General features: G+C 38.9%; 1 long non-coding RNA gene across 1 annotated transcript; it reads left to right on the top strand.

Moving 5' to 3' along the window:
* The first annotated feature begins 9,983 nt into the window (after nt 1-9,983).
* Nucleotides 9,984-14,798, top strand: LOC113478933. The gene is made up of 2 exons (XR_003398162.1): nt 9,984-10,097; nt 11,522-14,798. It is a non-coding gene; the product is annotated as an uncharacterized LOC113478933 (long non-coding RNA).
* The last annotated feature ends 1,458 nt before the right edge of the window (nt 14,799-16,256 follow it).

The following is a 16,256-nucleotide window of genomic DNA, read 5'->3' as shown; positions in this document are numbered from 1 at the left end:
CCGGGCCTGTCGCTGTCGCTGTCTCCGCGCCGGGCAGCTGTCGGGTCGGGTGAGGTGGCCGGAGGGTTCCCGTGGGCAGGCCCGGCAGACCCGCGCCGGAGCGGACACCGCCGCGCTTTCCCACCTGCTGGGCTCTGGCAGGCTGCCCTGTTTCATGTCGAGCGTAACGCACACGCAGGTTAAGGCGCTGAGTTTCCGGTGGCGGGAACGTCAGTGTTCGGGCCGTGTGGGGAGCATCCCCCAGCACGGCCATTTTGGGGTTCTGTTCAGTGAAGAATGGGAATTGGAGCTACCTTTACAGAGTGACGTTTGAGCCCTTTGGATCTTCAGATAACCCACATGTGGATACTGGTTAATGCGTGGCCACTTCTAAGGCTGCAAATGCCTTCGATAGTTAACCTTATTGTGTAACATGGTTAGCTAACCTTACGTACAACCCTATCAAGGAACTACAAAACAAAATCCCAGATTGTAAAAGCATCAGCAGGAGAAAAGATGCTTTCTCTCTAACAGTAGATTCAATTTTATAAAGACAGCTATTGCCCCTTTATAGTACTTTAAGAAAGGCAGTTCACAACAGACTCTGGATGCGCCCTTGAGATGAAGGTGCTGCAAGAAAGAGCTTGTACAACCCCAGGGTTATTCTGACTTCCACTGTCACTCCCGGTAGCAGATGTTTAGCTGTTAGATGTTCAGCCCTTCTTTCTCAGCTCAAACTCCTCTTGGCTGCTGAGCTGTGCACCCTGGGCTCCACTTTGCACGCAGAACAGCTCCATCCCTCCAGTGCTACAGCATAACTGATGCAGACAGTTGAAAAAGCATCAATTTAATTTCCTACTTTGGGGAGTGATCTTTGGTTAGAGGAAACAGTACAGTTGCAAGAACTTAGAAGAGATTTGGCTACTGGTTGTCAGGATATGAAATTCAACCGCCTGACAGACTGTGGTTCACCTTAGCCATGTGAGACTGTTGGCAGTAATGCCTTACTTGGCCAGTGGAAGAGTAAACCTGTGGACAGGATGTCTGTAACTGTCTTGGGTTGCATTTTTCATCTGCTTCTTTGGCTGGCAGCTGGGAAACAAGCTGGTAGTTATTAAACCAAAAAGTTTTGTGGGAGAAAAGCTGCTTCTATATCAGGGTATTCTGAGGAAAATGTGATTGTATCTTAGAAATTGCAGTGGTAAAAAAACCTTATCTGAAAAGGCAGGGACTCCATTTCCAACTATGTATGAATTAACTGGAAGAGAGAAATACATAGTGCTGGAATGACTTCTAGTGAATCACTTAGTTTTCTTTCTCTCCTGTTCATTGCCTGTCTACAACATGCACTGTGAAGAAAAAGAAGAGGAAAACATAATTCCTAGCCTGTAGTGACAGGAGAGAGAGATAAAATTCATATTATATGAATTAAAGCTGAAGAATAAAGCCTACAAGTGTCATTTATTTGACTTAAAAATTGAATTTTGGCATTTAAATATTAGACTTACTACATAGCGTAGTAACACTACCACAGCTCTGACTTCCTCGGTGATGCAGTTTATTTATCCTTTCATGCAGTTATCTGCAAAAGACAGGAAAATCCTTTTGAGCAGGAAGACACTAATTAGCTAGGTGTCAGAAGCAATGTTAAGCATGCATGACTACTGCAGAAATTTGTGCCTTACATGGTATATTTTATACCAGTTTACATTTATACCAGTTTACATTTATCTGAGTAGTATGGCATGGTGATACTCCAAGATACTCACTGAGATCAATTTGGCAATTTGGTAAAGGGGCAGTGATCAGTAGTGGGCACTATTACCACAAAAGAAGTATAATGTCTGAACCCAGGGACTTCTTGCCTTGTAAAACCGAAAACCAAGCTGCTTGAGCCCTTCAAATAAACACAGAAAATCTCCTCAGAGAAGAACACAAACCAAACTAATTGTCTACCAATCTATACTACATTTACTTTACGCTGTGACTTTTTCCTATCCTTGTATGGGAGAGATACACTTGAAGAGCAGTCTTGTTTCTTTCCTCCATGGAACATGCCGTTGTCTGTTCAGTTTTCAAATATGTAAAGTAGTCAAGATTAGAGGAGCATCCATTTTCAGCCATGAAAGAGAACTGAGAGAAGACTAAGGCACCTTAGATTCAGAGAGATGCAGAGCACCCCATGCAGATGTTGCTGCACTCCTCCTGTGTGTCTCCTGCATTTGGCATATGTGCAGCTAAGGTGGAACACAGATGTGCAGATACTCCAGAAGGAGCTGGAGGGCTCTCACCTATGCGACTTAATGTTCAGTAGAAACAGACTGTTTTCACTGGAGTTGATTTCTGATTTTTTTCTGATTCTGCCTTGGTACAAACTGTACTGAAATAGATGGGTTATTAATCATGCAAAACCTATCAGTAACAATTTATTAAAAATGCTCATGGATTCTTTGTGAGCTAGATTTCTACAGCTTTTATAATCTGTATGAGAATGTCGAATAAAGTTATTATGAGAAGTTCAACCATTTATTTACCTATGAAGTTTTATTAAATTTATTTTAGGACAAACTGAACAATTGCCATTAACAGTACAAGCTTTATAGGGTATCTTAACTTGCTGATAAGAAAATTCTAGCTAGAAGTGCAAAAATAGATTCAAATAAAACACTTCTTACAACAAGTATTGTAACCCCTACATTGAAGGAGAGAATAAGCTTGAGAGGATATATAATCGAAATATGTACTTTAAAGATAGAATTAGCATTTGTTAAACAAGAAGTAAGATATATAGTATCAAAAAATATCTTGAACAACATACAATATTCCCTGCATGGACTGTGCTGCACATGGACTGAACTGGCTGCTGCCCCTTGGATAGAGTGGAAACTTTGTATGCATTTTTCTGTCAGATTTCACACTGAAAAGATATGCTAATGTCTTAGGTAAGTCAGCGAAAGCAGTAAGAAGGTGAGGCTAACCCAAGCCTGAGGCTCACAACTGTAACTTAACTTAGTTTGTCTTGAAAGGCATCTGTTAAAATTAACCACCATTGCCCTGTACTCACAAATCAATTAAAGGTGTATTCAATAGCATGTCCTTTATATTTGAAACTAAATACATTAAATGATATTTTAGAGATACAAAAAGTGCTTATAAAACCATTAATAAACAGTATTTCAGCTGTCAAAAATAACACCATATTTTGACATTTGGTCTATGGGTTGTTGTTAGTATGACAGAGAGTAAGATACTGGTCTTTCAGTCTTGCTCTAGTTCTCTTGAAAGCTGCGTAATGTTTGTAGTAGTGTATTTGTAGCTGATGATGAGGACAACCAAAAAGATGAAGAGTGTGATGACTAAATATAGCATAATTCTAGGTGTGTCTGACCTAAAATGCAAACAAATAGGATTAAAATACAATTAATTTTTAGATTCCTGCCTTAATTTGTCAAGAAAATATTGGATTTCATACTAGCAGTACATTCACTTGCTACAGTAATTCATGACTATTTATTTGGTTAATTATTAGGGATTTCTTTTAATCTATATGGTCATACCAATTCAGAATCCAATAGGAATACCTAAAAAATTTGCTTTTTCATCCAATGGCAATTCCTTTGATTAGGAAGCAAGAATAAAGCCTTTTCCAAGTAAGAGGTGAGTGTACTGGGGTCCTTAGAAGTTGGTTTGGTTTAAAAAGCTTTGCTACTCCAAGTATCTTTTGCACAGAACACAGAAAATAAAATACCACAGAAGCTGGAATGAGAAGCAGGTAGTATCCACTGGTTTACGTGGATGAGGCCTGCAGGCTGGGATCTGAGGAGTATCTCTGAACACTTTTCACCTAGTCAAATAAGTTGCCCAGTGCCCAGAATCATCCATCCTTATACATTTCATGAAAAATTTAAGTTCTTGATAAGCAGATTAGAATTATTAAATTATTGTCATTATTCAAAACCTGCTAAAGTTATAAGTAACACTCAAAATGAAGTACATAGTCAATTTTTAATGTATTTGCAGTTACGATTATTTTCTCTGCAGTAATGTCAACTTTTGTGAGCATTCAGGCATGCAAATACACGTTTCTACGTGTCATTTGTCTTGGAAAAATCACTTTCTGCAAGAGCCATCCCAGCAGTATCAGCAGGACTTGTTGAGGTTTAAACAGGAGGTAACGTGTCTCTGCACAGATCAGGATACGAGGGAACATTTATGGCTTTGAGATTGGTTAGAAAAAGTCTGAAAACTGTTCTCTTTAATGTAGGCCTAGTATAAGCAGGGAACATTGCAGAAACTGTAGTGCATTAACCAGTGCTCACTGTTTTCCATCTGATATCTGTGCTGGTTGTTCAAGCAAGTATATTTGAAAGAAGAGGAGGAGAAAAGCCAGAACTCCCTCCTGTGCCAGGAACTTTCTTCATGTTTTGAATCCTTACAGTTGTTGGTTTCAAGTGTAAGGTTGGCTAGAAGTAAGCCACCAGGAAATGTGAACATACCAGTTAATTTTGTTGACTTCTTATTGGAATTTATCTATGTTCCCAAAATATATGGGATGTGGGGTAGTATGCTGAATGTTATACAGATCAGTTATTTTCAAAACTTTGGAGTGGATGAAAAAGTTGAAATATGAAATTGTTAATCTAAAGTAAAGGGAAGACAAGTATTCTTGTATGGAAGCGATACTCTCCTAAATTCCTGTAAAACATAAGATAGGACATTTTCAAAGATCAGATAACCTAAATTGATTTACAAATAGTATGGTTCTTTTTTTGTAAATGCCTCATTGCTTTCAGATTATGTACTCAGTATATATGCTGTGGATTAGTCAGAAAAATGGAAGTCATGGATTCTGAGAAATTACACCCTCATTTCTAAGTTAGAGCTAGGCAGAAATGAAAATATTGGTAGCACCCCAAGCCAAAGGACATCCAGAGCAAAAATATTAAAAAATATCAGTGGCACGCATCTTACCCATTTTCACCCCACATCATTACATTTTATCACATCAAAAGAGGACAATAACCTCTAGTGTTGATTTAATATCCTCACTCTGGACACATAAATGGCACTACGACTAGTAGCCCAAACAATCTAATTGCTTGAAGCGCTGTTTAAAATCTGATACTGCTCATGCAGTTCTTCATTTGTACTGTTCTGATGAAACACAAACAGGATCTGTGATTCTGAATAGAAACAACAAGAGAGTTACTTATTTTTGAACTAGCTTTGAAAAGCAATTAAACACAAACACAGATTTGGTGTGGTGTTTTTTTTATGTGCAAATAGTGGCTGAAAATTAATAGATTCTGCTACATGAATGTTCAATTGAGCATAAATTAAATGTCCATAGAACATAAATTATATAATTCAGTCCCTTGACAGAGCTATTAAGAAACTGCCAATAATTTACCAAACACATTTATCAGTCCTTACAGTAACTGTGTTTCTTCTAAAGACACTATCTTAGAGAACTCTCTCATCTTACAGCTCTAAGTCAGTCCATATTCAGTTTATCATATTCAGTATCTATTGTGCAGATTTCAAGGCTACTACTAAACAGAAGAGACAGAATATAAAATAGATAGATAACTTGGAAGATGCTTCAGAATTTATTTCTGAAAATCTTCAGAAATTATTTTCCTCAATCTGAAAGGGGCATGAAGATGCTTCATAATTATGACTAAAGTCCTGGACAAAGAATTCCTGGATAAGGAAGTCCTGGACAAGACAAAGCATTAGTTCTGTGGATATTACAGAACATACTCTTGTTTTTTTCCCAACCAGCTTGGCTGATTGAAGGCAAAAACCTTAGATGTCATGGTATCATACGTTGTCATTACATTCTTTGAACCTCATAACACTTGTGGGCTCCTGGTATGGCTTCCAATGGGAATCTGATCAATCAAACAGCAAAAACAAAAGGAGGTTACTTTCTGTGCGTTTCTCAAGATGTATTGTCTGTATATACATGTCTACATTTGTACCATTGGAATGTGTATGTAAACTCTCTTAGTCAGAAAATGGGCCTGTTAATATACACAGAGAAGGAGCACTAACATAAGATGTGAAGGGTTACTTCTGCCAAATAATCCATTTTAGGAAAAAAACCCCATGCATGCAAGCATTTCCTTGGCTAAATAAAAGTGAAAAAGTCTTGGGTAAGAGTTTGATGTGTGTTCTAAAAGTCATGTTATCTTCATAGAAAACTAGAAAAAAGGCCAGCCGTGAGACTCTCACCTACCCTAATGGGCCAAGGTAATGGTGATTGAGGAGGTTATCTTAGTGGACAGGTTTAGAACAGGTTTGTAGTCCCTTACTCAAAGGATTTTCTCTTTAAAAGCTGCAGAAATTTAATTAAGGTTCCATTAAGAGGACACTGTACTAGCAGGAGTCTTGAGTCGGCTTTGCTTCTTCAGAAGTCTACCATCAAGAGGGTGGGAAAAGCAGATTAATCTTCACATAGAATAATCTTTAACTTAATTGTGCAAGGCTAAAACATGGCATGAAATGAACTGTCAGAGCTATCAGAGCTCTAGCAGAGCTAACAGAGAGACCAAAACTCTTCAATTTGAATAGATAGTAAAGAATTGCTGCTTGGAGGAGAGCTCATAATGGAGAACATGATCTTCATGAATAGTGAGATGAAAGCCTTTTCAAACTGCTTGTCTCAATAGGTCTTCTGGATTCCTCTCTCCTGGTTACAAGGGTGTTCCTCACTGGTAAGAGCAAGGTTATATTAACCCCACTAGCATCCACATCCAAACAGTTAGATGAAAAGGATTTAAGTGGAAAAATATATTGCAAGTTGGTATAATGTCCTGGTATTCTGGACTAAAAGTCTCATAAGATCCTGAAGCCAAAGTTGCTGAGGGAAAGTTAGACTGCTGAAGGCTAGCAAAACCACTTGCTCTTCATCCTGCCTTACCTAGACAATCTCCTTATGAAAGGCAGGTAACTGGGAAATGTGTGCATCAGCTCTTCTAACCATATGATCGGGAGTGAGTCTGATGCTGACCTGAAAGCCAACCCTCCCTTAGAGCTTAATATCAATAATATTATTGATATATAAACAAAAAAATCAATACTGAGCAAAAAGAGCTTCTCTTCACAAGGAACCACATGGAGAAGACAATGGGCAATGGCTACAAGTTGCACTGGGAAAGGTTTTATCTCGATCTAAGAATTGTTTTACAGTGAGAACAATAATCCACTGGAACAACTTCCCCAGGGATGTGGTAGAGTCCCCATTGCTGGAGGTTTTAAAGGTGTGACTGGACACGGTAATAGATGATCTCATCTAGGCTGCCTTTCCCATGGAAGGTTGGATGAGATGATATTTCAAGGTTCCTTCCAACCTACGCTGATCTATGATTTTATGATTTAAAACTACTTTACAGAGATACTTAAATTTATCCAAAGTTGTATTTGTGATTAAGATTAGATTCTAGCAACAAGAAGAGTACAAATAGGTCAGGCTTCTTACATATAAATTGATACATCAAAGCAGCATTGTTTTTATTAGAAGTATATTCTAATGGTAGAAGTATTTTAAACAGACAGATGTAACTGTAATGATGTAATAGATTTCACCCTAAATTTAACTATAGCTATATTTCTAGTATCAAGACCACAGATAGACTAACAAATATGCTTACTGAATTGTAATGATATTTTTGCCCCTTTGAGCAAAAGCCCAAATTTGGGGTTCAGTGAAACAATTTTGTTTAGATGAGAAGTAAATGCTATGAAGTTGACCTAAATGCCAAGGAAGCTACTGATAAATAAGATATCCAAATGGAATCCTTTCCAAATGGGCATTGGTAACAAAACTGTCTCTGGATTTGATGTGGAGAGGATTTCAGACAAATTTCTGTCTCTCTGAACAACACAGTGATTATGCAGGAATTTCAAGCCAGATACTCCAGCCTTCTGTGCAAGAAATAACTAATTCTTTGCCTTTATTTTTTAGGAAGGATGAACACAACTTTTGTTGCTTATTCTGTTTACACTGGCTTGAACCCACTCTTCTGACATCTTCCTGGAATGTGTTTGCATTTGGGGAATTTTTATAATCCCACTCTGGCTTCCTGTCTCGCACTCTTCTTTGTGTTTCACTCTTCTGTATTACAAGAGTTTCAATTATTCCTGTTGTTGAACACAAAGAATGCTTTACTGAATACTAAGTGATACCTTTATCTTTCTTGCAATATAATAACTAACAAAGCTGATAATGTATTTTCAGCAGAAAGTGATCCTTTTAGATCATTTATGGTTAGATAAAATGATCCATTTAGATCATTTTATGGTTAGACCAGTGCAGTCATATGAGCTTTATTCCACCCTGTCAACAACAAAATGCCTTCCTGGAGAGCAGTCAACATAAAAGTAAGATACTTGAAAAAAACACAAACTTTAGTTTACCCAGGAAATCTTCCAGAAATTAATCTTGTACATACGCTTTGAAGAGTCTGGTCACTACTAATGGCTATTGGAATAATGGCTATTGCACCAATTCTGCATGCTGTTTCAGTACTATGGCTCCCTTCTTGTCCACCAACTGTTTCATGTCCTACTCATCTCGGACACTTTTTCATCAATACTCTACTGTGAACCTCCTCTCTTCTGCATGTATACTTACACAGTGTTTATGTCATTTTACATGATGTTAGTTAATTGCAAGGATATGAATTAGAGTGAAATCCTCCTGGCACTGGCTCAGGATTTGCTCAGAAGAGTCTGAGAAGCATTGTTACTGTGTTTGTTTGTTTGTTTGTTTGTTTGTTTGTTTGTTTGTTTGTTTTTCCCCCAAAAAATCCCCAGCCCAAAACAAGAATTTGTGTTAGAATTTATTTTCAAATAAATCAGTAACACCAAATAAATGAAATACAGCAATATCAAGGTCATTTCATTTGGAGGCAAGAGGCACCTATTATTATTACTTACTATTACTAATTTTATTATTACATCACCTACAATGTCAGTGTCCCATTTTACTCCTACTGTATTAATACAGGAATTGTGGTACTACAGGTGGATGTTTGAGGGACTATGAGGGTCAGTCCTGTCTGTCTGATTTTTAAATGATTATTGATTCCAGAGAAACAAGTTTGACTTTATTAGATCTCCTGGTTCCTGTTGTAATAATACATCAGCTCTCCAAGGACAGACTACATTTTTCAATGTTAGTTTCAGGACTAGTTCTCTTGGAATGTTAGAATAAATTTTGCTTTGGGAGGGTGGATTAAGGATTGTCGTGAAATGGGTCTTTATAGATAAACACGAGTCAAATTAAAGCGAGATAGTGAAGACAGCTTAGAAAATGTGAATAGATTAAAGATTTTTTTTTTTAGTTTGCAGAGAAACCACACTGTGGAATGCAGAAAAGTCAAGTTTGGGTGGGAGGTTGATCACTGTTCTGGGAGATTTGGGCTTATTATTGAGCCCATTAACAGGTGCACTAGAATCTGGATTTAGGAAGATGGAAATAAGCAAAATTACTGGCATACTATCTGAATGAACTTTTTGCAGAGCTCGGGCTTGTGTTGAGATAAGATGAAAGGCATAAGACAACCTACTGTTGCACTGAAGGTGAAATCAGTCAGACACTGTTGATTCAGGCAGCCCTAAAACAGAATACTTAGCTGGTTGCTCCTATTGTAGTTTTCTGTAAAGAAATCAATTTCACAAAATCATTGGTCCTTGCAAACAGTACTGAAGACAGCTGATTGTATTTCCCATCTGTGATCTGAGATTCTGAAATGGCAAGGTTTGTTCACTAGCATTTTTTAGCACTCCTAGAAGGAGAACATAAGAGTTGATTTGGAAACTTGATTCAAAACTTTTAAACACCATTTCTGACAAAAGAATAATCAGGCAACTTTGTCCTTCGATGCAAAGCATAGTGATGATATCATGAGATAAGCACATGGGTTTTTATGGCTCTGTACTTCAGTATATTAACATAGAGACCTGTTCCTTGAATCCTGGGCTAAAATCAGCTGCATGAATTCTGTAACTTGCCAAGAAGCAATCCATTTTGACTGATTTGGATAGAGGGGAAAAAAAGGGTGAAATGGCATATCCACACAGACATTTTGAGGATCCTGCCACCATTACAGGTATGGGCTGATATGGAAAGAAAACTGAACAGCATGCTGGGGGAAGGAAGCAGGGATGAGCAAGTCTGAAATAGTCACACATGTTTAAATGAAGAGGTCAAAGTTGGATTCGTATCACAGAAGTGACTCGGGAAGTTACCTGCCTGAAAACAACCAGATTTGAATGCATGGGGGTTCTTGAGCAAAACACAAGCAGAATTATCTCAGAAACCACAAGTAATTTCTGCTCATAAAGTAGGCTTGATAGATTTGCTAATCTGAGTTAAAAGGAGGTAGAGGAATACATGTGCTAATTCTGGGCATCCAGTCCCTTACAGTCCTTCTCCCCAAGTGCACAGAGCAAACTGAAAATATGTGTTTCTTTTTTATGCATCACTGCTACTATCAATGGCATAGGTGGTTACCATTTTAGCTAAAGAGGAATATGGTATTCTCTGACGAGACTTGGTTTGTTTGCAGATGGGAGTGCAAGATGTAGGGCCCTGCCAGTGATAGATTTACTAATAGATTTAATATTGTTTCATTCATTGGCAGAGATCCTCATGGGTGATAGTTGGTAGAAGAATCCAGAAGACTACAGGACAGTTTACCAAAGGATAAAGTCTGTGCTAATTTTGAAGAAGGTTTTAAAACCATCTGATATCCTAAAGCAATGGTGGGTTCCTCAATAAAATGAAGGAGGCATTACTGATGTCTGATGATTCCTGGTAAAGAAATTAATTTAATTCCCAGACATCTGCTGGAAATACAACACAGCAGAGCAGGACCAGTCCTGGAGATTCCTAGAATGTGTGGGAGACAAATTCCTGATGCATTTGGTGAGTGAACCAACCAGAGAAGGTGCCCTGCTGGATCTCCTCTTTGTGAACAGAGAAGGACTGGTGGATGATGTGGTGGTTGGAGGCCAACTAGGGCACAACAATCATGAAATAATAGTGTTCTCTATTCTTAGATAGTCCAGGAGAGGGGGCAGCAGAACTGACATCCTGGACTTCAGAAGGGCTGACTTTATCTTGTTTAGGCACCTGCTTGACAGAATCCCTTGGGAGTTAGTCATGAAGGGTATAGGGGTCCAGGAAGGCTGGGTGCTCTTTAAGAATTCCTGTTTATCAAAACTACATTATCAGCTCAACATCTACTGTATAAATTTTCTGTTAGTCACAATACCTTTGTATAATTGGTTTCTAAATTATAGTCAGTTTGGTGGTAAAATGTAAATGTCTAAAAGAGAATAAAAAATAACAATAAAGAATAAAAATCTTTGAACCACAGTGATGCTGTGAGATAAAGGATATCTTCACGATATCTGGGGAATTGAGAAAAAAAAAGGCCAATTCTACTTCTGGATCTTACTCTGTATGGGTCTTCCACAGTGCCTGTGTTAAGTGAGAGGCTGAATCTTTTCTCTACTCATCTGGTTCTAGGTTGCCCAAACAGTGGATCTGGGATTCATCTGCCCTACATTAGATATCTGAACTATACATTGATATATCCCGTAAACCAAGAACCTTCATTTAATTGAGACAAATACCCTGGCACAAAAGACCAAGCCTGTGCTCTTTGTACCTCTCAGCAGTTTTACACTTTTCAGATTCCTGTGGAAAAGGCACCCGAGAGATCTACTCTCATCCTAAGTAATGCAACTCCTTTGTGAAACATTTGAAAATAAAAGCACTGTCTTACTTGCAGTGTGCTTGCAATGACTGCACAATTCAGCAGCCTTGTTCCGATCCCTGTCTTTTCTTTGCTTCACACAGACACCCTCAGCGATTTGGCATAATTTCATTTGGAATCACACATTCCGCTTTCCTTCGAAGTTCTCCATGTCACAGAAGAGAAGTGGCTAACTTCTACTGCAGACACTGCTGTAGTGAAACAACTTGGTGTCTTTAAGGGGATGTGGCCATATGCATGGTAGCTATCTGGTCACCTCTGCCAGAATGCCAATCCCATCCCACAGACAGCTTCAGAAGATAAAAAAGAAATCCTTTTTTTCCTAATCAGTCACTATTTCAAACGCTCCTGCGCTCAGTCACCATGGTCAGTTCCCCATTCGAAGCCTTCCATGGGGAAGAAGCACAGAGAGGAGGATTAGAATTCCCTGAGAGAGGGTGGGAACTGGAGAAAGAGGAAGACAAAGGAGAGAAAAGAAGATCAAAGAGCCAGGATCACTGGACAGCAGAATTATATAGCTACCTAAATCCTCAACTCTCTCTTCTTCATAGACACAAGGAATGAAATAGCACCTAAAACCACCACAAGAATTTTCCTTCATCAACATTCCCACACACAATAAGAACACATTCTGCACTCCATGATCAGGCATTCTCACATATACTAGAGGAAAACATTGATGTTTGTGACGTGACTGGAAATTAATCTGTCTCAAAGAAGGTTGCAAAGGTACATCATGGCATTGAGATAGAGCTGGAAACACTCAACCCACTCTGTCTCATCCAGGAGGAGGATGAGGTGTGTGCCATATAACCTGTCCTCTACACCATCTACTTTTGGTATTTCCTAGCTCTTTAATCCAGGACGTGTCCTAAGTCTTGCCCAAACAATTATGCTTAGGTCAGTGTTTTTATACTAGTGGTTGTGCCTCATTTATGGGCTTGATAAAGGAGCCTTGTTTCTGAGATAATTAGGAAGGGGTGAGCTTGTAGAGAGCAACAGGACTTAAACTCCTAGAAAATAGCAGTTAATTCACAACATTCTATGATTATGGAGTAGGCATCTAAATTAGCTGGTTGTTCAAGCACAAGAGAGATGCTTTTTATATGTATGGATCATTAGACATCCAAATGAAACATTGCAACAGAATGGAAAGGGGCAAATAAACAAGATGAAATGCTGATAAACATTTAAGAGATATTTGTGTTCCATATGCCTAAATTTGTGTAGATGATCTCCAACTTATATGACTTACTGTTCATGTTTCTTAAGAAATCTGCCTTCTTAATACTGCAGAATTTTGTAGTTATTTTACAAATTTACAGTGCTGACCTTAGTTAATATGCTATTTTAATTTAGAGTTTTAAGGAAATATACCTAAATAATAGCTATATAGCTAGAAAGTTAATTTGCATGGACCTATGTGAGCATATACTCCACCGCATTCTCAATGACAGTGAATGCATGTGGAAAGAAGCCTTTCTCTGCTCCTTCTACATACACATTAATCCCAAATATTGGCCAAATATAGCCAAAAATAAAACTATATAGCAAAATATAGTGGAAAAAAACATATATTTGAAAGAAACTCTAAAAAACCCCCACAGCCTTATCTCACTTTTAACAGATTTTATGAGCAACTTCATAACTGCTGTTTTTCTCTAGTTGCAGTAGGTCTGGTCTGTAGACTTCCAGAGATGTACTTACAGACACCTTCTCAAAAGCTATCAGAGACTAAAACGTCACTTCATCTCCCATGTCCACATAGTATACATTCAAATCCATGCTGTGTTGAAAAGCTACAATTGAGCAAGAATCCTCAGAGGTAAATGTGGAACTAAATATTTCAATTTCCAAAGGATAGGTCTGGCAGTATATTCTAGAACCATCAATTAATAACATGTATACATTAGCAGCTGGATTCAATAAAGGACAATGTTTTTCTTTCCACTTATCTACACAAGAAGCTGTACAAATTCTAAGACAGTTCTCCCAGAAAATAAGATGTTATTTTTCATTTTTATCAATTCCCAAAGTAGTCTGTAAGAAGAAAAGCAGAAAGAATACACATTTGTGTAATTTAAACTTACAAAAGATGATGGCTGTATTTATTTCAAATTAATTTTTCTTATAGTTGTTATCTTTCTCATATGATACCTGCAAGTACTTCATTCATATACATCCCCAAGTTAAAGAGAAATCTTTTGACAAGCTATGCCTAGTGGCTGGGTTTAAGTGGCAGGGTTTTTGGTAGTGGGAGAGGGGGCTACAGTGGTGGCTCCCTATGAGAAGCTTCTCAAAATCTCCTCCAGCTCTAAGTCATTGCCACCTCTGGCCAAGGCCAGGCCAATTAACGATGGTGGTCATGTCTCTGCAATAACATATTTAAGAAGGGGAACCTGAGAGGGGGTGGGAATTTGAGGAGGAGTTACCAAAAGGACACCTGTGCGAACACCGAGGTCAGTGGAAGGAAGGTGGAGGAGGGGGTGAGGTGCATTGGAGCAGACAGCCCCCCTCTATCCCATGATGAGATGGCAGGGCCACCCTCCTGCTACCTGTGGAGGTCACTGGAGGAGCAGAGATTTACCTGCAGCCTGTGGACAACCCCGGGACTCTGTGGGAAGAAGAGGACCCCACTGTTATAGATCGGTGCTGGGAGGACTGCAACACATGGGGGTGACCCACGCTGGAGCATCTCCAGAAGAATGTATCCTGTGAGGAGGACTCACGGCAGAGAAAGTTTGTGGAGGGCTATCCTGTGAGAGGGACACCACGCGGAGCAGGAGAGGAATGCAAAAGAGTGTTTCCCCCCCAGCTTGGAGGAGGAAGCAGCGGACTGACTGCATCCCCCATCCCCTGCCCCTGTGCTGCTGGGAAAGGAGATAGAGATATTGGGAAGAAAACTGAGCCTGGGAAGAAGGAAGGGGTGGTGGGAGGTGTTTTCAAGATGTGGCAATGCTTCTCACAGTCCTATTCTGTTTAAGTATTGGTTTTGTTAGTGTTTGAATTAAAGTTTTCTTCCCCTAATGAGCCTGTCTTTTGCCTGTGACTATGAAATGGCTGAGTGACTCCTCTTTGTCCTTGTCTCGATTCCTGAGCCTTTTGATTCATTTTTCTCCTTCCCAGCGCTGGGCGAGACGGGGTGAGTGAACTGCTGCGTGGTGCTCGGTTGCCCTCTGGGCTCAAACCAGTCAAACACTGATAGACATATCTTTTGCCCTCTCAATCTCCTCCCACTTTAAAAAAAAAAAAAAAGAAAAAGAAAGAAAATAAAAAACACAAGGTCTTTCAGGATCATCTTTAAGGATCATTTCCCTGGCAATCGGAATTCTTTTGCTTAAGAATCTGGATGTCATGGGGATAGAAGATGGGCCTTTGCATAGATATAAGGAGCATATTTTGAAGAAGGAAGGCAAACTCCTTAATTGGCTTTTAATGACTGTATAAATTTCAGTCTACTGACTCTAGTAGTGTTTCCATGTTCAATCTCATATGAGGAATAGGGATACCAGTATCTTTAATAAAACAGTGACTGAACAAACTAGTTTGCCAAGTGATCAACTGCTCTAAAATACATACTTCACACTGTTTTATGTAATAATGAAATGCCTAGTGGTAATTATATACATTTCAGGTACAGGACTGTTTCTGAGAAAATAGGAAACTACTCAGCACAAGCTGGAGTTTTTGAAGATATACTCCCCATAGGCACACTGCCACTCTGCATGCATGTGCTGTTAGTACTTGAAGCCATACGGCTTGAGCAGTATTCATGAAGCATGCACATGCTTCACCTTTTTGCACACAGGGGCATAAAGGAGACCACACCATATGTTCTGTAGTTCCCTCAACTGTATAATTCTAGATTTAAACAGCTCTATAACGACCTCTTCCAGAGATAGAAGATGAATAGTCATGTGGTGTACACATCTCAAAGAACTTTCATTAATGGTAAGTAGTCCTTTAATTTTTCTTTGACTGTATACTAAACCACCATAGTAATGGTGGCAACCAGAAGCACCCCCTTCACATGCAGAGCTAATATGGAGTTAACATATGTTAAGATTCTCTAAGAAACACTATATCGTTCATAGATGCTTTTACAATGGCACTGTAGGTGGAACTCCAAGTGGCTGCGTGTGGATGTCTGACATTTTTCAGTTCTGATTAGTATACCTTAATCTCTGAAAGTACTTAGATGAACAGGCTTTGTAAGGAGTTTGTTGTGCTTTTCACTCCTCTGGCTACAGAAAGAATGAAAGAGGAATTTGTCTAAATAATTTAGTTCTATTCAGATTAAGATCTGTCTGCTGTCCAACTCAGCCCTAAACTAAAGGGAGTTTCCTTACGCAAATTAAATTCAGATATGATTGAAATTTTGAATGAGTTTCAGACCAGTCCACCTGGAACAAAAGCAACCATTAGTGCCTTGATCTTTATTTTTTCACCCTGGTTGAGATGACCACCTTTATACAGAGGTAAATG

Source organism: Athene cunicularia (assembly GCF_003259725.1).
Source record: "Athene cunicularia isolate RWA chromosome 3 unlocalized genomic scaffold, athCun1 chr3_part1, whole genome shotgun sequence".
Classification (NCBI taxonomy): Eukaryota; Metazoa; Chordata; class Aves; order Strigiformes; family Strigidae; genus Athene; species Athene cunicularia.
The sequence above is the reverse complement of the archived record's forward strand: the minus strand, read 5'-3'. Positions and strand labels throughout refer to the sequence as shown.